General features: G+C 38.0%; 1 protein-coding gene and 1 pseudogene across 6 annotated transcripts in view; one reads left to right on the forward strand and one right to left on the reverse strand.

Annotated features, from left to right (window-relative positions):
- The window catches only part of SIK3 (SIK family kinase 3), a 257,677-nt gene that overhangs the window by 109,595 nt on the left and 123,870 nt on the right, over window positions 1-24,212 (forward strand). Inside the window, exon 1 of one of the 6 annotated variants that reach the window (XM_020902604.2) lies at window positions 7,718-7,825. The exons of the other annotated variants lie outside the window; for them this stretch is intronic. The gene's annotated coding sequence lies outside the window, so the exon portion shown is untranslated. Of the gene's footprint in view, window positions 1-7,717; window positions 7,826-24,212 lie in introns of those variants that run through there. 6 annotated transcript variants of the gene reach the window in all.
- On the reverse strand, window positions 11,789-13,053 carry LOC110143066 (small ribosomal subunit protein eS1 pseudogene; annotated as a pseudogene).

Consider the following 24,212-nt stretch of genomic DNA (forward strand, 5'->3'; position numbering starts at 1 on the left):
GGTTCCTCTGCGTCTTGTGTCCTCAGGTTGTTAACTTCAGGGAGAAGTGAGATTGCTTGCATTAGGATAGATCTTGGATTTCATTCTGATAATGAATTAAAGTGAAACGGTCGTCCGTGATGTAGCTGTGAATGAATGTGGTACTGATTAGAGAACATGGACTTGCACGCTTCCATTAGCAACTTAAGAATAGTGAAATAGATCTCTGAGGCTTTTTCTTTTTACATCAAGGAGAGAGAAATGCCATTATTTTCATCCCATTGAATCTGCCTCTTCTCATGCCACTGGGTTTGGGCAAGTTTTATATATAAATTGATATTTTTCTGATCCTAAATGTTTTTAAGAGAATATTTTCCATTTTCTTAGAGTTAAGCTATACTGTGGAATTAGGAGATTACTGTTTATTGAACAAGATTTTGTTTCTTATTTTCAATTTAAAAACGAGTGAAAGACTTATCAGGTGCACAGCATTTTGCTGTATCCTGTGGGTGACATTTAAGGGAAGACCTAGTCCCTGCCCTTAAGATTGTTACCTGGCATAGTTGGAACTGACCAGATACAAGTAGCCAGCAGTCAGTTTATTCTCAGGAGCTAGGTTGTTGAGAGGGTTAGGAATGATCACTCAGAGGTCAAAGTACTGGATTCTTCTCAAAGAATTTGAACTGTGTTCTGGAAGGGTATTAGCAGTTAATATTTTCAGAAGCAGAAATGAGAATCCAGCACCCTTTCTCTAGCCAGTCATTTAAAGAGCTTTGCAAGAAAAAAAAAAAAGGTTAGTATTTGCACAAGTAGAAAGTAGTGGTAAGAGGTGCCTGGAAAGTAGATCTTTTAAAAAGACTATAGTTGCTGCAAAGGCAAAAACAAAAATGTGGCTTCTGTATGAAGCCGAGTAAAGAGTAGCTGGACTAAAACTGATTGTTTGGGGGCAGTAATTGGAGAAGTTGTGGGGACAGGTGTCAAAGGGTATTGAAAGCCAGATTCATAGTTGGAGTCTGTGAGTAAACACAGTTCCTGAGGCACTGTGAAAGGAGAGTTTTAGGAAGTGTAGTCTCACAGTGATATTGCAGGTTTCCAGTATATATTACCATGATCAAGATGAGGAGCTTAATTAGATAAGCTCAAAGGAATTTGTGGTCACTTATTGACTCTTTACCAACCACTGTTTGTCCTAAGTGTTTTGATCAGTATTACACTTAATCATCGCAGCTGTCCTGTGAGTTAGATATTACTTTCTTTACCTTAACAGGTGAGAAAACTGGAGCACAGGAAGGGCAGGAAACTTTCTTAAGGTCACAAAACTAATAAGGAGTGGAGCAGTCAATCTGGCTTCAACAACCATGATCTTAACCACTGTGCTCTAAAATGTTATGTTTTCCAGAGAAAAGAAACTGAACATTCTTTTCTTCTGTGTAATTTTTTCCCCTTATTAATTCCATATCTCCTTAACTACAACACAATTTAGTGGCCTTAGAACAAAGGTTTGGCTTGAAGAATTCAAGTAGGTTCGCACATTTAAGACTCTTTCAAAACCAGTAAACCACTGGTGGCTTGTAAATAATACTTTGTAATTTCACTTTTTTCCTTCTAAACTGTGACAAGTCAAAACAACTATAGATTGGACTTTAAAGAAGAGGGAAGGCTAGTGAATTTTACAAGTGTCTCTGGTTTGCTGAGTTTCTTTACCTGGCTCAGATTATATGAACAGTAATAGTTTTTATATCTGTTTAAATATACCATTTATACTTAATTAAATGCTAAGTTGACAGAAGCTCTTTTAAAAAAATAACACACACATTTTGGGATTCAATAGTCGAAAGAGTCATGGCGGATTCCGAGTTCATCCACAGCCCCTCTTGTTGATGTTGCTGCGTAATTGACAAGAGGCCATTGCTTGGCATTTGGTGTGCTTTCTCTAGGCCCCTTTGTCCTTCATGGCAGTTGGTCTCTGCAGCACATCTTTTAGGACAAGGGTTTGAGCCCCTGTAAAAGCATTTCAGAGGTTTTCCCACTAAAGGTTTTCCCCTCTTATTCTGTACTGTTTGGTTTCTTTGGCAGCCTGGCCTCCCTAGCACCCTGCTGACGTCTTACACCCCTCTGTTCTCCTCCCCCCCCATCACTTGGGTTTTTTTTTTTTTTCCGCCATTGCTTCAGGTCTACACTGAAGAATATATATGTTTTCTTCAGTCTCCATTCCTGATGCTTCTTAGAATATACTAGAAGGATAGAGAGAGAAAAGAAATTGCTTATAGAAGCTAAGTAACCTGTGTTTTTGGGTTTCAGGGTTTCTGCCATAAAAAGGCAACATTTATTCTTTTGTCTATAGTGTCTTCTTTGTGGTGGTGTTAAACAGTAATAAAGAAATGTAAATGTTTTCCAGTTAAACTAGACATTTTATAATGAAAATATTTTAGTAATGCAAGGTCTTGTGTAGGGAAAATAATGTGGAAATAGTGTGCATAGTTTGGTTACTATAAGATATTCTGTTGTTTTTAATCAATTTGTGTCTATGAAGAGCATTTCTATTACTGTTGGGAAGGGAAAGGAAGTAAAGATCTAAAAATCTGTTGTTCCCATTTGATCTTTTAGTGATACTTATTGAATCCCAGTTCCGACCCTGTTACCTCAGTGTCCTGGGCAGAAGCGGCCATTTCTTCTACCTAACATACAATGAAGAGCCCTACTTCTTTAAATACAAACATAACAATTTGTACAGTTAATATGTATTAGGTGCTACATGGGTGATCCTAACTGTAGTGGTAGTTGCCCTATCATTTACTTTTATATTTGGAAATATTTCACCTTGGCCTCAATGTAATTTAACTAAAAAAACATGAGTGTATGGATTGTATGTAGGTAAGGAGTGGATAAGAAAGGAAGAAATAGTAAAAATTACTACACAAATGCTTCTCCCTATAGGTGCAAAATAAATGAAGTTTCGGTATGTGTGTCTAAATATGTGAAGAGATAAGATGACTCCCTATTTTGGGATCTATAATAACTTGAGGATGTGTGTATGAGTGGATATGTACATAGATATGTGTGCTATAAGTTAGGAATGACAAATCTGCTGTAGCAGCAAGGAGAGAGAGGAATTAATTTTGCCTGAAGAAGTCAGGCTCTAACACATTAAAAACTGATCACAGACCCGGTCTTAGGAGATTGAATGAGAATTACTGTGTACGTTGTTTAGTGCCAAAAAGTATGGGGAGTGCGGAAGTGGGCAGTAAGTAGCTGAGAATATTGGATGATGCAGTTGAAACTCAGGTTGGAGGCAGATTGTTAACTACTATTTGACTTTATCATTTAAGCAATAAGCAGTCACCAAAATAAAATTTTTTATTTGGTCTTTTAGATTAGATTCATGTTTTGAGAGTACATCTCTAATAATATAAAATTATATGTACTTCATTACTGAAACTGTATGGTAAGTGATGAATTAGTTATTTGGGTGATCAAATTATACTTGGTTTTCCCCCTTACCTCAATTTAAAGTCTATATATAGTTTTATATAGTGATTAAGTTAGTATCTGATATTGAACTCCTAGTCTTCCCCTTATTAGCTATTTCTCTGGCTTTAGATAATTCATTGGTAAAACAAGCATAGTAATGCCTACCTCAGTGAACTAGTTTGAGGATTAGATTGAATGAGATAATATATATAAAGCCCAGTACTTCACACAGAAGTCTTACCTGTTAAATAGTAGTGATTATTTTGTGATACTGTTTTCATGATAGAAACACTTTTTCTGTCATTTTTGGAATGTGAGGGATTAATGGCGAGGTGGGGAGGTGAAGCAGGAGACTTTTGGTAAGTAGATTAAATATTGCTTTATCCAAATAATGCTTTTAAATGACAAGGGAATTCAGAGCAGAAGAGGCGGTTTGACAGGGGAAGAAAAAATGTGATCAGTTTAATTATGGATGGACTGAACTTTACATTATGATGGAGAACATGAGAGTGATATCCAGGGGGTGATGGTTGGAAATGTGAAGCCTGGAGATACAGATGTGGAAGCTGTTACAATCTGATTGGAAATATCTGGGTCTGGAAGGAGTGATTGAGTAGCAACCTAAGCAGAGAGAGAGAGCCTTAAGGAAAAACTAAGGCTTAAGAATTGGGAGCCTGTCGAAGAGATTATTCCTGTTTGATTCTAGGGATATAGTTCACTGGGCTTTTTGCCTATGTTCTTGAAGAAACTAGAGAAATAATGTTTTTTTTTTTTTTTAATGTACTTTTAAATATTTGTTTTAATAAAATAATCTGTCCTGTTATACTGAAATATTCAAGTCTGTATTCTGAAAGCCAGTGACTTTAGACTTGTTGCTCTACTCATTCATGTATAGAGGACATACCCAGTGTTGGTTAGCTTTCTGACCGTTGGGTCTCATTCATAGCATTTTCTCCAGTTCTCTCTCAAAGAGGGAAGAGTGTTCATTCTTTGATTAGGGGAAGCTCTCTGATATTGGCAAGTTTCCCCCTTCTCAAGTCTAGACACTTGGCCTCTATAGTGGTTTTTTACTCAGGAAAGTTCTCCCCTCTGACTCGTAGAGTTGGTGCAGATGTGTTGTTTCTTGGCTCTTCCAGAGCCCTACAGTGGTCGGTATTGTTAATAGTAAACACTGTGTTGTATTGCTTGCCAAGCATCCAGCCACAGACTTTTCTTTACATGACTGCACTGTTAAAATGCAGACTTAACTGCCTTCTCAGAGAATGTCTACTGTTTCCTTTTTTTTCTTTTTTTCTGAGTGGGGGTGGGGGGGAACCTTTGCCCTGTCTTCAAACTGAAATTTAAATTTCAGCATCTTTGAATCTGGTGTAATAAAATATTAAAGAAACTTGGAAATTATTAGAAGTTTCAATCGCTTACTTCCCAGTTTGCAGTAAGGTTTAAACCTTAAGCCCTTTGTGTGTTTTTAGTTACCTTTTTGAGTTAAACTGTCAGATAGTATCTTGCTTAGGTTAAAGATTTAGTTGTTAATGGTCTTGACTCTTCTTTCTTTATATGTCAAGATCTCCACATGGAATTTTTAGTTGGAAACCCACAGTAATCTAAAGTTAATCTCACAGGGTCAGATTTCATTTTCATTTTCATTTTCTCAGTAGTCCCTTCTTGATCTTTAGACTACTAACAGAAAATAACTTGAGTTGCCTTTCTTTTAGTATGTAACTTTTATTAGGATTTTATAATCTGTATCTTTTTGGTCCTGGCTCTGGGGTGGGGGTGGGAGGCAGTGCTGATCTTGTTATTCTTGATCTTCAGGGGCTTAGAAGGATAGTTTGTATTGGTGGTGTTTTCAAGAAGCACTCTGGCAGAATGCTCAAGTGCAGGTCTGTGCAGACTTTAAGTATGTGGTGAGCTGTGCAGTTACAATGTTAAATAGTTACTGGCCTGCCCACGTTGTTTCCAAAGTTCACTTTACCATTTTAAAAACCTTTACTGATTTTAAAAACAAATGTAGAGAATTGCATGGCAGCACAAGTCATCTGAGGGGCCTTTGGACTTGCGGAGGGAGCGGTGCTGCTGTCTAGGCGTTATAGACTAGAAACTTGCATTTGAAGTTCAAACTGCTTGGGTAAAATGACTTATTTTCCTGGCTTTTCCTCATATTTTTTCCCCTCTGTGCCCTTGGCATTATCACCACAACATAGAAGAACATTCTTTTGTTTACTGTAGTTTTATTTGGAAGGGAGACTACAGTGTGGCTTATTTAGGGGCAAGGGGGAGAACTGAGGTCTTTTCAAAATTAGGCACTGAGGCCTATGGACGTAGTGTGTATCTTCTTTTAGGTCCTTTACTAATGTTTGTAGTTTTTTCCATAAAATTTTCACACAGTTTTGTAATTTTTTCCCCAGGGCTTATGATGGTTTCTGGCTATTGTGAATCGTTCTTTTAAAGATTGTCACCACCATCACATCTTTTTATAGATTGGTGTTGGTATATTAGAAAGTTACTGAATGCTGGGATCTCCTAATTTCTTTTGTACTTAGGTTTCACTTATCTTTTCAGTGCTTCAGTTTCTGCATCTGTGAAACAAGGGGTGTGTTAGAATAATTATCTCCAAAGACCTTTCTAGTGTTAACATTGTATGGCTCTGTGTTGAGAGAATGTCCCTTACTTAATGAGGTGAGTGGGAGTTGTACCACCGAAACTACAGGTAGGTTCTGTGACTACAGCCAAACCCAGCTTTGTTCGTATGTGTTTGCACGTGTTTAACACTCTCTGTTCTCTGTATAATGGTTCTTGAACATCTTGAGGTAAAGAGCAAATACTTTACATTTTAAAAATAACCCTCAAAAGTATAGTTTCTTATCCTGGTTGAAATGTTTACTATTATCTTTTTACCCTGTATTTTAGTTTGTTGCTGTTAGATTTACTGCGTATTTTCCCCCTAAAAATAGATGGTCTTTTAAACCATAGTTTTTATAAATGTTTGCATCTCAAGTCAGATATTTTCCTACATGAGTCAATGTTTGATGAGTTTCACTGAAGCAAGGTATGTTCAGAGAGCTTTCTACCACAGGTTTGTTGTCTTCCATATCTCTGTCCCAAGCATCCTATACCTTGGTGTTAGATCATTCCACTGGGAGTATGAGTAGTGTTCTTGGAGAATTATTTTAATACTTATTTCTGCTGGGTGGAGGATGCAGATGCTGTAGTTGTTATCTCCGTGAATCCAATCCTGACCCTCCCCTCACAAAAAAAATACCTCAACAACATGACATGTTTTTTGTTGTTTAGTCAGTCGCTAAGTCCTGTCTGACTGTTTGTGATCCCATGGACTACAGCACTCCAGGCTTCCCTGTCCTTCACTATTTCCCAAAATTTGCTCAAATTCATGTCCATTGAGTCAGTGATGTTATCTGACCATCTCATCCTCTGCCGCCCTTTTCTCGTTTTGCCTTCAGTCTTTCCCAGCATCAGGGTCAGTCAGCTCTTCGCATCAGGTGGCCAGAGTATTGGAGCTTCAGCTTTAGCATCAGTCTTTCAAATGAGTATTCAGAGTTGATTTTCTTTAGGATTGACTGAGTTGATCTCTTTGCTGTCCAAGGGACCCTCAGGAGTCTTCTCCAGCACCACAGTTCAAAGCATCAATTCTTCGGTGCTAGTTGTCTTGATGGTCCAACTCATACATCCGTACATGCCATCTTTTTTATTTTTCATAAAAACAAAGATTATGTAAGTTTCTATCTAGATGCTGGCCAGAAATTTGCTTGAACAAACTGAAATGGCTAAATGAACTTTCACCCTAATTTGAATAGGGGTCCAGAAAATGAATTCAAGGCAATGGTCGTCAGAGGTCCTAGTGGGGTGGCCCTGAGCTGGACCCAATCTGTATGTATATATACAGTAGTGTAGTGTTAGTTGCTCATTCGTGTCTCTTTGTGACCCCATGGACTGTAGTTTGCCAGGCTTTTCTGTCCTTGGAATTCTCCAGGCAAGAATACTGGAGTTGATTGCCATTTCCTTCTCCAATGTATATATATAAGTTGTGGTGGTAAAATTAGCACATAGCGTAAAGCATCATTTTACCTGTTTTTCAGTATACAGTTAAGTACTGTTGAGTATATCCATATCGTTGTGCAAACAGACTCCAAAACTTTTTTATCTTGCAAAATTGAAACTCTTTACCCATTAAAAAATTCCCTATTTCCCTTTTCCCTCAGCCCCTGGCAACCACCATTCTACTTCCTATTTCTGTGAGTTTGAACCAGTAGTTCAAGTTATGAGAACTTGATCTCCATTATGTCAGCTAAATGGACTTTGAGGATGAAGAAGAGAGTAATCGATTCCTGTAAAACCAGTAGCCATTCTCCATAATCACGTGAGTGTTGGTAGTTGCTAATCCTAAACTTGGAGCATCAACCAATTTCTGTAATGTGGAATTTGGAAATTCCTATTCCTATTATTGAGGAAGAGAGGATGATAGTGACTGACAGTTACTGGGCACTTATTACTCGCCTGAGGTTGGAGGAAAGACCTACTTCTTCTAAAATGAAAAAGAAAAGGCAGGTCTGGGTGCATGAGAATGCCTAGAGACATAAAAGAAATTGAAGGAATTCTTAGTGTCTGTTTTCTCTATCAAGCACAAAAGTGAGTCATTTGTTGAAAGTTAGGAATTTGAGTTTGGCTAGAGGACTTAAAGAAAGTGATGGAAGTTTGGAATTGCTGGAAAATAGAGTAAGGACTTAATCAGGGGTAAGTAGAATAATAATAATAGTGTTGGTACTAATAACAACAATAATAGTTACCTCAACCATATCAGTGATCTCTTCTATACCAATTACTGTTCTATGCGATTTACCTTTTCACTTTCATAGCAACTTTATTCAAGTGGTTGTTACAGATAAGAAATAAGTGGTAGAGCTGAGATTCCAGTTGGAGTCTCCTGCCTCAGAACCAGGCTCTTTTCTTCTTTCTGCACCATTGGTAACATTGAGAATGTCTCCTTGATATCAAAAGCCGGAAGTTTAGAGTGTAACTAAATATTTGTTCTCTGGAACAAGGAGGAAGGAAAAAAAAATGTATATCCAAAATATAATAAATAGGTCAATGGTTTTTCTTACCCACCAGAATAGTGGATTGCTTCACTCAGTGAAGTGAGCTGCCATGGCCCTGTAGAACCCCAGACCTGGTTGACAGTGGTATCTGAAACTATAAACTTGTTTTCTTCCTAATCCTTGTGTCTGAAATACTGGATTGAGGTTAATGCTAGCAAGTTGTTTGACTTCTTGTTGTTGCTGCTGCTGTTTAGTTGCTCAGTTGTGTCTGACTCTTTCGTGAACCCAAGGATTGTAGCCCACCAGCCTCCTCTGTCCATGGGATTTCCCAGGCAAGAATACTAGAGTGGATTGCCATTTCCTCTACAGGGGATCTTCCCAACCCAGGCTACGTAGCGGTAAATGAGGACCTTTTTATTTGCAGTTACACTATTCACTGAATAGTTATTAGTTGCACTGATTTTTTTTTGTATTAAGGGATTGGATTAAAAAATACTACTTTTTTGAACAACAGTGTCTCTAGGCATGTACATTATTGCTCTAAATAAATGCAAAATTTCTGAAAAAGATAGCCCCTTAAAATCACGTGTGCAAGTTTACTTGTTCGTTTTTATGTGATGTGTATGAAGGGACTTCCAAAGATGAAGGTGAACAAATAGAGGCCAAAATAATTTGATGGTAAAACAAATCAAAACAGATTAGGTTATAACCAAATGTCTACTGACTAGCATTTTCATGTGCAGATGGACAAGCAGGCTCTTATTAACTCTTCTAATATGATCAATTGATTAATTTCTACACTGTATTTCATTTATATGAATGCCCTTAATACTCAGATGGGAAAATTCATTACTGTGTTATGGATTAGATTTACATTGCCTAAAACTTTAGAAAATAGTCTTGCTCCCCAAATCAGTATGTCAGATTACTTATAATTCAGGCTGAGCATCCAAGTTCAATCCTTTTAAACTTGGTATGTCATATGCTTAGTGTATCCTGCATACTCTCCACCATATTAGGATGCTAACTTTAATTTTAATGTAAGGAAGAGAACTATCAATGAATTATGAGACAAAATATAGTGTAGATGGATTTTGTCAACTTGGTAAGCACATACTACTGTACAATAGGGGTTTGTTGGAGACTCTTTTTGTAAGTGGAAAACTCTTCCAAAAGACATTTTTGAAGTTTTGCTGTGAAGAAAGATTGCTAGTGAATGAAAAGAACCTTTTGTAGACCTCTACTGGGGAGTCTGGTAACTGGTAATGTGGGATTCTATACACAGAGCTCTAAGACTGAGAGAATATCTCAGAGTAAAGCTATCTGAGTTTTGCATTCAAAGCTATTAATTTCTTCAACTATGAGAAGAAACCACATTGTGTAATGGCCTTGGTATTTTGTTGGTATGGATAGGATGATCTCAGAAGACTTGTAAGCCTGTGTTGGGATGTGTGTGACACGTGTCTCTTGTGTGATTCTTTTTGATTTCAACAGTTATAGACACATTTTTGAAACTGCAGCTATCCTAAGTTAGCAAATCCGAAGCGGTGCACAGAGCAACCCATTTTTGCTGGTGCCAAATGCATACTTTGCTGAGTTTTCTAATCTGGGCTCCAGAGTTTATACATAGCAAATTCTAACATTTGCCAAATTCTGTTATGACCCAGAGAGGAGTAGAGCAAAGTGGGATGGAGAAATTGGAGAAGCATGCTGCCTATAGGGTAAATTGCATTTTGGAATTTGCTTCCATGTGGATTTTCTCCTTGTGGACCACTGTGATGTTTAGCAGGCTGAGCTGGAAAGGTCATATTGCACAAGATGAAGAACAATAAGTGGTCTGTTCAGCGGTTAGCTGTTAAGCCTCCTGCCAATGCCGACTAAGGGCTGTAATGGCCATCTCTCCTCTGGGATACAAGCGTTTGGCTGTTGTCTTTGGGAGGAATATGGTAATTTGTAGCCATTGCTTTCAGCATGGTAGGGTGATCTAACATGCTAAGGCTTTATTTCAATGGCTTACATCTCCTTTGTTTCATGAACAGCTGCTTCTTTTAGTCTTAAGAATATGTTTCAAAAATGTATGTGAATAATAAATTCGGTTAATTCATTTTGCCAGAGAGAACTTGAATTTACCTCTTTCTACAAAACATTGGCCTCGTCTTTTTTTTTTTTAAGCCTTAAGACGTTGGCTCTAGAAATAATTTGTTTTTTCCTTGAAATAAGTATTTTCCTTTACCTTGGGTTGTAGTGCAGTTCTAAACCATACATTTAAAATATGTATGGTGTGGGGAGGAGTGGGGGGAAATTTCATGGTGGTCCAGTGGTCAAGACTCCATGCTTCCAATGCAGAGGACATGGGTTCCGTCCCTGGTCAGGGAACTAAGATCCTACATGCTGCAGAGTGGTGAAAAAATAAAAAACAATGTACAGGGGCATAAACCTCAGTAAGAATTTAAAAGATATGAAGAATCTGGGACATAAGTTACCACTTCTAATAAGTGTGAGTTCCCTCTGATTTGCTTTATGGGAAGTGTATTAATTAAGGACATTTTCCAAAGGATTTCCATCCAAGTAAATACGATATTTTTACACAGCTGTCTTTTAAAAATAGAAATGCATTCCTGACATTATTTATCATTTTTTAATAAGTGAAATAGCTTAAAATGAATGATGAGTGATTTCTTTGACAGTCATATGGTAGATTAGATGTGCAGAGAATTCCCTTCTGGCCAGAACATTTTAAAATGAACATTTTAAAGGAAAAATATATGTAAAATATTGGAGCTCATGTGAGAAAAACAATGGAAACCCCTGAGGGCACTGGAAAGCTTGATTTCACAGTGTAGAGTGAGGACTGACGGTGATGTTTGTGCCGAAGATTTCTTCGAATTAGACCAAAAGGGAGGGACAAGAGGAAAAAATAGTGCCCAGGCAGAATGGGAGGTCATATTGGAGACAGCACTGTGTAAAACTCAGACCTCAGAAAGATGATTTCTCAGTGGATAAGTAGGAGAGAAAATTACCTGCATACAGAGGCTTGCTTGTTAATGTCTTGAATCTGAATGGAGAAGCGGGAAAAGTATCCCAAGAAACCGCCTAAACGGAACCTTGCACTCAGGTGGATTTGCAACCAGGAATTCGTACTGTGAGGCCTGAAAATCTCTCAGCTGGTAACCTTGTTGATAGCACTCCTAGTTGGCTGTGAGTCTCTGTGTCTGGGAAAATCAGAGTTTTCTCCCACTTGCTCCCTGTTTTACGTATGGTGATGTGTTTGTCCCCATGCTGTTCTCTCAGTTTGCCCCGCCTTCTTCTTTCCCCGCTGCGTCCACAAGTCTGTCTTCTGTCTGCATCTCTGTTGCTGCCCGGCAAATGGATTCATCAGCACCATCTTTCTGTATTCCATATGCATGCGTTAATTAACACAATACTTGCCTTGGGAGAATCTAATTTAAATCTCTGTAGACCTCAAAAACATTTTAATGGATAAAGTTGTAAGGAATGTGAGCTTGCACAAGAAAACTAGCAACTGTGAGTTAGTCAGGTATAGCAGGTTTATATTTTCCAAAGATGGCTGCCACAACATTTCCTGACCAGTGTGCCCTTCTAGAACCTTTATAGTGTGCCGTCCAGAAGTAGTGTCTGTCTCATTCCACTAAACCTAGCCAGGTCTTTCTGACTGCTTTGACCAAACGTCAGTCAACAAAATATGCAACAACAGTGCTACTGTGTGGCTATGTGAATTCTGACGCTAAGTCATAGAAATGCCACACATTTTTTCCTTTCTCTCTTGGGAATGCATATTCTTGCAACCCCTCACCCTGCTGTGAAGAAGCCCATGCAGTCCATGGAGGGACCCATGTGAAGATGGACTGAGGCCTAAGCTGTCAGCCAATGCTAGCTTACCAGCCTTGTGAGAAGCCTTAAGTACATTTTTCTGTACCTTTCAGGTCATGGTTTCCACCATCATCTTCCAAATTTGGTGGACCTGTTGATGTTGAGTGTGAGAGGTCTTCTGAATCAAATTCTTGTGTTTTTAACTAAAACCACACAGAATAGATGAAGCAAGTAACCATCTGTAGTCCTGTCATCAATACCAGCTTCAGTCATGGTCTGCCATTTTGACCATGGCATGACATTTTGTAAGGTAATGGCATTACATTTTTGTTAGGTAAGATCCATTTAGTGGAAATTAGTCAGGCAGTTTTTGCCTTGAAAATCCTCATTAATTAGCTTGACTTTGCTAATTGTTAGTTTCATCCTTCTGCAGATCAGTAAGGTTCTCTTCAAAAACACTACCTTTGAGGCCATCAGATGTGATTTTTGTTCTTTGAGTTCCTTGTAAGTAGTGTTTTTCTAGTTTATCTTATATTGAACATGCTGCTTTTACATCATACCAATCTTTCGTAGCTAATGGATCAACCACTTTTTTCTTGACTCCCATTTTGCCACCTTTTGTAAGGCGCTTGTTCTTGCTGACAGCTTTGGTGCTGCTCAGAGAGCCAAAAGGGCCAAGTTGCTTTTTCCTGCGTGGGTTATGCTTGTAATTTGGAGACATTTGTGTATACCTGTTCTATAGTTCAATAAAAATTTTACTGAAAAAAAGAGTGCAAAATAAGTGCACAAAGAGTGCAAAAGAGTGCAAGTGCAAAAAGAGTGCAAAAATAAGCCACAACTTGAGAGAAGATGTAATGACAAAGTTGATCCAAAGTATTAAAGAACCTTTCAAATATTTTCAAAAAAAGGAAATAGGAAAGTCATGAACAAGTTTATTTCACAGAAGCAGAAATAAATGATCTGTGAACATTTGAAAAGATTCTCAACATTTTCAATAATCAAGGAAATGCAAATTAAAACAAAGAGGAACTCTTTGCTCCCCTACCAGACTAGGAAAAATGAGAAATAAGAATTATTGGTGATGATATGAAGCAGTGGGAACAGTTTCACTGTTGGGTGTGACCATTTTGGAAAAAAATTTGGCTTTACATAATGGTTCCTAAATGTATACCCTAGTGAACTTTCACATTTAAGTATGAGTATTTAAAGTACTGTTCATAATAGTTAAAAATGTAAGTAGCCCAAACATCCAGCAGCTGTGAAGTAGTAAATAAACATGGTATATTTGTTAAAGGATGACTGTTTAGCACAATGTTAATTAGGTATCATTGCATGCATCTTCACAGAGGAATATTGTAAATACATTATAAGGTTCAGAAAAGGTAGTTAAAATTTTTATGAGTATATTGTTAAAAAGAACCCCAGAATGGTTATTTTTCTAAGAAATATTTGGTAATGCAAGTGCTAGTTCTTCATTGATAATTGATAGGTGTTCTTGCATATAAAATCCCCCAGTAAACACATTTTGAGTTTATTTTTCAAAGTTTCCTCATGTTAATCTTGCCCAATAGGGAACATAACTAGAAGAAGATGAAAGGAGGATTTATCCACAAGTTCAATTTCAGTTGGTTGTAGCCTTAGAATGAGAAATTGGGCCTTTTATCCTACCTGTCTTAAAATTGGCTTGTTACTTTTTAAAAGCAAGTGACTGTTCTTTATTTTTTTGGTGAACAACAGAGGGACTCTTTTGCCTCTACATCAAGCCTGAGTCTGCAGTTTTAAAAATCTCCATGCATTGACTTCTCTTCCTGTTCTGAAGGAATGCGAAAGCCAATAATTATGCACAGACCTGACCTACTTTGGAGGAACCAGAGGACAAAGAAACCCTCACTTTTCTTTATCCTTTTTTCGTTAAAAAAGCAGAGATTTGGGGGAGGTGAGGGCCAGAACTTCCTATATCTATTCTTTGAAAAGTCTAACACAGTTTGTGCCTGTCTTATACATTAGAAGTTTCCCTGTGAGTGTTGCTTGCAGACTAGGGGAATTGACACCAATGAATTCTTTGCATATCTGCTGATCTGGAAATGTTTTGTCATTTCCCAAGGGTGCTATAGCTTTGAGAACTAAGGAGGAAAGAATGTATTGATTTGTTTTTAATGTCTTATTTTATAGATTTGATTTTGTGAACACCTCAGTCCTTTTATTCCTTTTTAGAAGTAGTAGCTAGGATCTCATATGTGTACTTAAGTTAATGAATGAATCAGCTGGAATGAAAATTTGGACTAGTCATCCCCTTTAGTAGCTGTTGTGGTTGCCCAGTAGCTGTCACTCTAGTTCTTAGCTCTATTTCCTGTTGTTGTTTTGCTAAGTTGGTAGCTTATTATCATTTCAGTTTTTAATATTTGCTTTATCCATTTATCTTTTTTATAAATAATAAAGTTCCCCCTAAATCTAAAGTAGAAATGTTTTGGTTTGTTAGTAGTTACTATTGATAATTAATAATTGCTAAATAAATAATGAACAAAGCTGTACAGCTAGCCAATAAACACACTAAAAAGATGCTCAATATTACTAGTCATTAGGAAAATGAGAATTAAAACCACAATGAAATATCACTTCATATCCATTAGGATGGCTAATGTGACATGTTCCATTTCATTTAGTCTACCATTATTTGTTGTATAAGTTGAATGGAAATTGTATTAATATTACTGATTATCAGTGTTATTAGTGTTAATGGTAGGATATATTGACTTTACCAGTAGTGTAAATATTAGCAACAAAAATGCCAAGACTTCCCTAGTTTGGCAGTGGTGCTATGATTTAATGTATTAAATTGCTGTTTAAGTGAGAAGGGTAATACTTACAAGTTTACTCACTGAGATTATCTCACATGTGGTAAACACATCTTCCTGCTTATTATATGGTCCTACACTATACAGCACTATAAAACTAGATGACTTGAGTTCAGGTTCAAGATTGAGAACTGTATAGTGATTCTGATTTATTTTATGTGGATGAACTTTGAAATTAAAAACAGTAAAATGAAAATTTTAAAGAAGCAATACCAAAGTCTCTCAGAGATCTAATTAGAAATTGGCATGGTGAGACCTTGTCTTGATAACTCTGTTTGCAAGTCACTTACAGTTACACCTTTCATTTAGCCAATGAGGACCTTGAGGACTGTAAAGGTAAAGTAATTCGCCCAAAGTCCCAAATGTTTCTTAGAGATGGAGCTGGGAATTGAGCTCTGGATCCCAGTTCTCAGTCCATTGCTCTTTTTGCTGTCCCAGAAATTTCTAACTTGTTCTCCAGAGCCCTAGGGTTCTGACGAGTTTTGTCCGTCTCTGAACCTTTTACCCAGAGTTAACCAGAGTAGGCATTTCCCCCACTCCTTGTCTTCCGTATTAGAATTTCTATGAGATTTTGTTCAGAGAGGAAAAGATTCTGCTTCTGTATGTTAGTTTTTATGTCTTTCCTACATGGAACTCTTTATTTTGTGCTATCTTCTACTCAGAAAAGTACATTTGACTTATTAGAGCTTTCTTTGACTTTGTTTCAGAGAATGCCAGTATGCGGTCTAAAGAAATCTGTGACCCAGAGATCTCAAACAGACTTCTAAATAGGAAGGGATAATTATTTTTAGAGTGAAGTTATTATCAATTAACATTTTATTCCCCCGCGGGGGGCCCCCCCATTTTCCCTTCATTTTCTCATCTCATAGATCTTATTCCTTGTGATTTTTTGGATGGAGTTTTCCATGGTCTGTTATTTTTCTAAAAAGACATTTATGCAAATATGTCTATCTTAAATGAAACTATTTCTGATGTCTGGAGATTCTTTTGGGTCTCTTTGGCAGTGAATTAGGAGACATCTCCATTTGCTTAAACACAATGTTGTCATAAGATCAAAAGAGGGCCTTGTAGACAGTGTGATAAATAGGTTGGTTTTTGCTTAAATTGTAGATACTTTGGTAGCTCAGACCATAAAGCGTCTGCCTACAATGCAGGAGACCTGGGTTTGATTCCTGGGTCGGGAAGATCCCCTGGAGAAGGAAATGGCAACCCACTCCAGTGTTCATGCCTCGAAAATCCCATGGGTCGAGGAGCCTGGTGGGCTACAGCCGGTGGGGTTGCAAAGAGTTGGACATGACTGAGCCACTTCACTTCACTTTTTAATGATTTAAAAAATCCTCACTGTTATTAACGTCTCAGTATTTTAGTGAATACACAGTTATGACAACTTATTTGATAGTAAAATCCTTGCTGTTACTTATAGTAGCTTTTCAGAATTCTAGACCTGTACTGTAATGTCAATTAAAGACTGTTTTGGAAAGTCAGAATTTAGGATGCATGTTCCTGCTAAGGGAAAGGATGTCTTATTAAATGTTAACATACTTCATGTAGTTGTGTTTTTACATTTAATGTGGGTACAGATTCCCCTCAAGGAAGGCATGGCAACCCACTCCAGTATCTTGGGCTCCCCAGGTGGTGTTAGTGGTAAAGAACTCTCCTGCCAATGTAGGAGACATAAGAGATGCCGTTTCTCTCCTTGGATCTGGAAGATCCCCTGGAGGAGGGCATGGCAATCCACTCTAATATTCTTGCCTGGAAAATCCCATAGACAGAAAAGCCTGGCGGGCTGCAGTTCATAGGGTTGCAGAGAGTCAGACATGACTGAAGCACACACACAGTGATGTTAACGTATATGTGATATATCAAATAATAATTATAACCCATATAATACTGAGTTATATTCTGCTGAAACAGTTTTTCAGTTTTTTTGTGGCATTGTTACCAACATTACTCCTCTTGCCTTTAAAATAAATAGCAGAAATTTGACAATTTACCAATGTTCCCATTAGACTATCCAGGGGGAGAGATTTAAGTTACTTAAACTTCACTGTTCAGCACATGAAACACAAACCTTCATTAGGGAAATAAAATCTGTTTGATTTGAAAATGTGATGACTACTTAATATAAGGAACTCATTGAAGTCAGCATATATGCAAAAAACCATCATACAGAACATTCCCATTTTGGTGGAATCCCAGGAGGGCATTTCCTGGCAGCACTGATGGCTTGCAGCTGGCATTAGGAAGGCCCCTCAAAAGATACTGGGTGCAGTATTCCTGATGGGCACGAGGGAGCTGGCCCTTCAACTCTGGGCTGCCGCAGGGAGACAGATGGCCCAGTGTTATGACCATTCAGACTAGAAATGCCTGGCTTTTCGAAGATCTGCATTTTGACAAATAGCTCACAGTACTGACATCTAAGGATATGTGACAGGTAAGAGTTTCAGAAATAGGGTAAAATGCTCTCTGATAATGGAGATTGCTTCGTATTTTCCTTTAGTCTTCATTGCCAAATAATTGGGACATGTAAAGAGATGAGGGATTTAGAGTAGTTTTCAACTGTTATTGTGTTCTCTTGGTTCACTCAACCTCCTGCTACTGCAGGCTATGTTATTAGGCCTTGGGGGCCTATTAATATAATTTGAAACAATTTAAAATATGAACTGTTGCTAACTTTGTGCGCTGGAAACAACACTACCATTCATTGTAAGGTTAGCAAGATATTCAGCCTAATAAATCTCCATTGGGGAAGTTTAAAAAAGTTATGCTCTGCCAGTTGAGTTTAGCTCTCTTTCCAGCCTGTGCTTTAAAAAGCTTTGCATGTTCTAGGTGCTACATCTAAATGTGCCTAACAGTACACAGACTCCTTGACAAATGCCATTCTTGGGAAGAGTGCAATCCTTCTGTGAGTCTGTGTTATTTTTACCTATGAGCTGGCACTCCAGGAAAGAGTAGCATGTACTTCATTAAAAAATTCATCTTGAAATCCATTCAGCTTTCTGCTTCCTTCTAACCTCATAGTCCAGGCCATTGCCAAGTTCTTTACCCACATGTCCCATCCTTCTCCGGGATGAAAATTTCCTCTTTCATAGCTTAATTTCTCACCATAACTTTAAATTTCTCTTTGGGCTAACTCCTGCTCCCTATTTTTCTTTTATTTCAAAACTTTTCTTTAACAATTACTATTGTTTCACTATGCCATTTTCTTCAGTCTTCTTTATTGGTAGTTGCCAAACTATTAGACCTTCTTTGTTCAACCATTTAGCTCTTACTGCCCAGCGCCTCCCCTCTTCTCAAAGTTCTAGTTTGCCCTCCAATCTTCTTTGGGCCTTTCCCTCTTTTCTGCCTTTGCTTTAAACAAGCCTTCAGGGCGTTTTAAAAAATAGCTACTTGAGAATTAAATCATCGGTCTCATTCTGAGTCCCCCTCCTAGAGACTTCCCTGGTGGTTCAGTGGTCAAAACCCTGCCCTTCCAGTGCAAGTGGCGCCCTGGCTGTGGAACCAAGATCTCACATGCCATGGGAAAGAAGACCTGACGCAGCCAAATAAATAAATATTAAAAAAAAACTTTATATTCAGTTTGTTTAAGTGGTAAACCTACAGCCCAGAAGCTGGTTTATTGTTCTAGGGTGCCAAAGAATTGATGCTTTCAAACTGTGGTGCTGGAGAAGACTCTGGAGATAGTCCAGGGAGATCAACTAGTCAATCTTAAAGGAAATCAACCCTGAAGACTCATTGGAAGGATTAATGCTGAATCTGAAGCAGACCTGATGCGAAGAACTGACTCATTGGAAAAGACCCTGATGCTGGGAAAGATTGAAGGCAGAAGGAGAAGAGTGTGACAGAGGATGAGATGGTTGGATGGCATTACTGATTCAGTGGCCGTGAACTTGGGCAAACTCCGGGAGATGGTGAAGGACAGGGTAGCCTGGCATGCTGCAGTCCATGGGGTTGCGAAGAGTTGGACATGGCGAGTGAATAACAAACAACAAAAACAAAGTATTGTTGGCACCATGTTAAATGTTTAAATGTTAAAATAACAATAATAATAATGTCAGTTAGGCTGAGAAAGTTGCCTGTTGTGTTAGAGACCCTCCTAGGACTTCTTTTTTCTGAGAGAGTAAATATTAACCAGATGGGAGTCATTGAAACTGAGAAATTATTTTCTTTTTGCCTTCAAATTTTTTCTTCTATGCCTTGAATTCCAAGTAATCACCAGAAAATTTTCACTTATTATCTTTATGCCAACATACCATGTTTTGGGGCTTCCCAGTTGGCACAGTGGTAAAGAATCTGCAATGCAGGAGATGCAGGTTCGATCCCTGGGTCGGTAAGATCCCTTGGAGTAGGAAATGCAACTCACTCCAGTATTCTTGTCTGGAAAATTCCATGGATAGAGGATCCTGGTGGGCTATGGTCCCAAAGGGTCAAACATGACTGAGCACACAAGCATGCAGTTCTATCTTAGAAGTGTTTCCAAGGATGATGCATGTTTCATTTTCTTACTTCAGGTATGTTTTGTCTCTTCAGGTAAGCTCTCACTTCTTTATCTCCCAGACATTGTGCATCGATGAACTGTTTTATTTTCGCTATTTAGTATAGCCCAAACAAAGAAGTATAGAAAAAAAATCACCTAAAAGACCTGCTAGATATTTTAAACTATGCTGCTGCTGCTGCTGTTCCTACTAAGTCGCTTCAGTCGTGTCCGACTTTGTGCGACCCCATAGACAGCAGCCAACCAGGCTCCCCTGTCCCTGGGATTCTCCAGGCAAGAACACTGGAGTGGGTTGCCATTTCCTTCTCCAGTGCATGAAAGTGAAAAGTGAAAGTGAAGTCGCTCAGTCATGTCCGACTCTTCCCGACCCCATGGACTGCAGTCTACCAGGCTCCTCCGTCCATGGGATTTTCCATAGTTGACTCTTTTTTTTTTCTTTTATTTAAACTTTAATAGTCTCTTGAACAATATGGGGATTAATCCACCTGTAACTAGCAGTTGGCTTTCTGCATCCCTGTTTCTTCTACATCTGAGGAGTCAACCAACCATGGAACATTTAGAACTGTAGTGTTTACTATTGAAAAACAATTTGGTATAAGTGGTCCTGAGCAGTTCAAAGCCACACTGTTCGAGGGTCAACTGTATTTTCTTTGTGGTTCATTGAGAACTGACTAAATCTTATCTTTGGTGGTCCTGTTGAGTCCTCCTATCTGGAGTTGGCTGGAATCGTATTGTCTGTTATTCCGTAGGCTTAACAGCTGCATATTTTCCCAAAAACAGTTGTGATGATGTGTAAAATGGATAGAGTAACGAGTTCTTTTCAAATGCATATCTTTGCTTTGCCCCTTAGTTCTTGATTTCTTTCTTATAAACTAAAATACGAAATCCTTGATTGGTTCCAGTGCAAAGGTCAGGATCTCCCCAAGAATATGAACAGCCTACATCCTGAATGTGGCCATGTGGTACATCTGTAATCCTGACCCTTTAGTGCCTAGCACTAGACTATAAAGAGAAGTGAAAGTCATTCAGTCGTGTCCGACTCTGCGACCCAATGGACTATACAGTCCAGGAATTCTCCAGGCCAGAATACTAGCATGGATAGCCTTTTCCTTCACCAGGGAATCTTTCCAACCCAGGGATCGAACCCAGGTCTCCCACATTGCAGGCAGATTTTTACCAGCTGAGCCACAAGAGAAGCCCACTAGACTATAAGGTTTAACCTTTTAGTCTGGTTTCTGTAGTCAGTGGTGGTTTGGGGTTTCTTTAAACCGGTTTTCCTGATGACAGTTCTATTTTCTAGTAAGTTTAAAAGAAAATCATCAAGGCTGATTGTAAAGACATTTAATAAATTCCTTTTCTAGAAGCCATTTCAACTGGGAATGAATTAAGCCTTATGGAAAGAATTAAGTCCAACAGGAAAAAAAAATTTTGTTGATTTTCTCAGTTTTCCCAAAGGTGGTACCATTCTAGGTATATAGGAGAGAAGTTAATTCATTACATACAACAATGCCTTATTGTTCTCAGTATTTGATCCAAGGACCTCAGAGTCTCCAAAATTCTTTCAGTGAGTCCCCAAAATTTTTTTAGTGAGTCCCCAAGGTCAAAACTGCTTTATAAATATTCAAACATTATTTTTATTTTTCACTCTCATTCTCTCACAGTTACATAGTGAAGATTTCAAAAGACTACATGATGTTTGATGATCTGATTCCCCTGACGGCTGGTGAAATGTGTGTTTGGGTATCTTCTGTCTTAAAATTTTCTGTTCTAATTTCTGATTTTAATTTTAACCCAATTTCTAAGCAAATATTAATAGATGTTACACATATGAACAAGACTTCTTTGAAGGTTCTCAGTGATTTTTAAAAGAAGGAATCCTGAGACCAGAAAGTTCCAGAGCTGCTGTGAAACCGAGCGTAAGACCTGCCTCTCTCACAGAATCCCGACTGAGAGCATCAGTAGCTGGGGGAGCTGTGCAGTGTGTTGCCGTAAGCCAGTCAGTTATTCAGTAAACATTTTTTAATGGAATTAAATTGGGTTCTTGGAATGCAACTTTTGAGACCTCATTTAAGAGTCTCCCCAAGGCAGTGTTGGAGCATTGAGTTCCTTGTAGCTTGCCAAGTTTCTTCGAGATGGGTGACTGGCAAGTCTCAGTATTGGGTCAAATATTTCAGAAGTCATTTTCGTGGAATATCTGCTTTAACTGATGGCTTATTGGCATTATCTAGAGCAATGCTGTCCAATGAAATGAAGGCCACCTATATAATTTTAATTTTAGAGTAATCATATTTTCAAAACCAAAGACTTGTGATATTAATTAGGTTTCCCTTCAGGTTTACTGAAGTATAATTGACAAATAAAATTGTAAGATACTTAAAGTATACAATATGATGTTTTGATATGTATATATTGTGAAAGGATTTACTCCAGTTGAGTTAATTACCATATCTATCATCTGATACAGTTATCTTTTCTTTCTACTAGGTGAGAATATTTAAGTTCTACTCTCAACAAATTTAAGTTATACAATACCATATTATAAGCTGTAGTCACCTTTTTTTACATTAGATCCTCAGACCTTATTCATTTTATAACTGAAAGATTGCACCCTTTTACCAACCTCTCCCTATTTTCCTCACTCCTCAGCCCCTGGCAGCCACTTTTCTACTTTCTGTTTCTATGAGTTTGGCTCTTTCTTTGTTTTTTTTTTTTTTATTATTATTATTTTTTTTTTTTTTATTTTTTTAAATTTTTATTAGTTGGAGGCTAATTACTTTACATCATTACAGTAGTTTTTGTTATACATTGATATGAATTAGCCCTGGATTTACATGTATTCCCCATCCCAGTCCCCCCTCCCACCTCCCTCTCCACCCGATCCCTCTGGGTCTTCCCAGTGCACCAGGCCCGAGCACTTGTCTCATGTACCCAACCTGAGCTGGTTATCCGTTTCAAGATTTTACATATAAGTGATACTATGCGATAATGTGGTATTTGTCTTCGGCTTACTTCACTTGGCATAATGTCCTCCCAGGTTCATCCATTTGTTGCAAATGACAGAATTTTCTTCTTTTTTTAAGACCCAATAATATTCTGTGGTATACATACGCCAGATTTTATTAATCCATTCATCTGTTGATGGACACGTGGGTAATTTTCATACTTTGGCTATTGAGTGAACATCGCAAGACAGATAATCTCTTTGAAATAATGATTTTGTTTTCTTTGGGTATATACTCAGAAGTAGGATTGATGGTAGTTTTATTTTTTATTCCTTGAGGAACCTCTGTACTGTTTTCATAATGGCTGTACCAGTTTATATTCCCACCAACAGTGTATAAGGGTTCCCTTTTCTCCATTTCCTTGCTGGCTTTTGTTATCTTGTCTTTTTTGATGGTAGACATCCTAACAAGCAGAAAGTGGTATATCACTGTGGTTTTGATTTGCATTTCCCTCGTGACTGGTGGGGATAAGGCAATGGCATCCCACTCCAGTACTCTTGCCTGGAAAATCCCATGGACGGAGGAGCCTGGTAGGCTGCAGTCCATGGGGTCGCGAGGAGTCGGACACGACTGAGCGAGACTTCACTTTCACTTTTCACTTTCCTTCATTGGAGAAGGAAATGGCAACCCATTCCAGTGTTCTTGCCTGGAGAATCCCAGAGACGGTGGAACCTGGTGGGCTGCCATCTGTGGGGTCGCACAGAGTTGGACACGACTGAAGTGACTTAGCAGCAGCAGCAGCAGCAGCATGACTAGTGATGTTGAGTCCCTTTTCATGTACCCATTGGCCATTTGTATGTCTTCGTTGAAAAGATACCTGTTTAGGTCCTTTGCCTATTTTTAAATTGGATTTTTTTTTCTTTACCTGAGTTGTATGAATTCCTTCTATATTTTGGATATTAACTCCTTATCAGTTATGTGACGTGTAAATATATTTCCTATTTCATAGGGTTGCATTTTTATTGAAATTAGGCTTAATAATATATTTTATTTACTCTGGTATATCCAAAATATTATTTCTACATGTAATCAGTGTAAAAATTATCAGTGAGATAGTTTACATTCCCTTTTTGTTGTTAAGGCTTTGAAATCTGATATGTATTTTTGCATGTATAGCATATCAGTTTGAACTAGCCACATTTCAAGTGCTCAGTAGTCACATGTGACTAGTATCTACTCCATTGCACAGCACTGATCTAAGCCATAAAATGATTCTAGACCTGAGCTGAGAGTAATCTAGATACTCGATAAGCTTTGTCATAGAAATAAGAGAATACAAACTTAGCTACAGAAGTTAATATAAAGACAGCCTCTTGAAAATAATTAACAATGGCAAAATGCCTAAATGTTAGTGCATTTCAATGAGAGGTAGGTTTCTTTCCATGAAAGAATATAGAAAAAAATAAAAATTAAAATCTTTCTCTGCACTTGTTATAATGTTTTCTCTTACCTTCTTAAAAGAATTCCATTTGTTTACTGTATTCTGTGAAATGATTATGCATGCATCTGTGTACTGGTTTAAGAGAGA

This window comes from Odocoileus virginianus, chromosome 10, assembly GCF_023699985.2.
Source record: "Odocoileus virginianus isolate 20LAN1187 ecotype Illinois chromosome 10, Ovbor_1.2, whole genome shotgun sequence".
In the NCBI taxonomy this organism is placed as follows: Eukaryota; Metazoa; Chordata; class Mammalia; order Artiodactyla; family Cervidae; genus Odocoileus; species Odocoileus virginianus.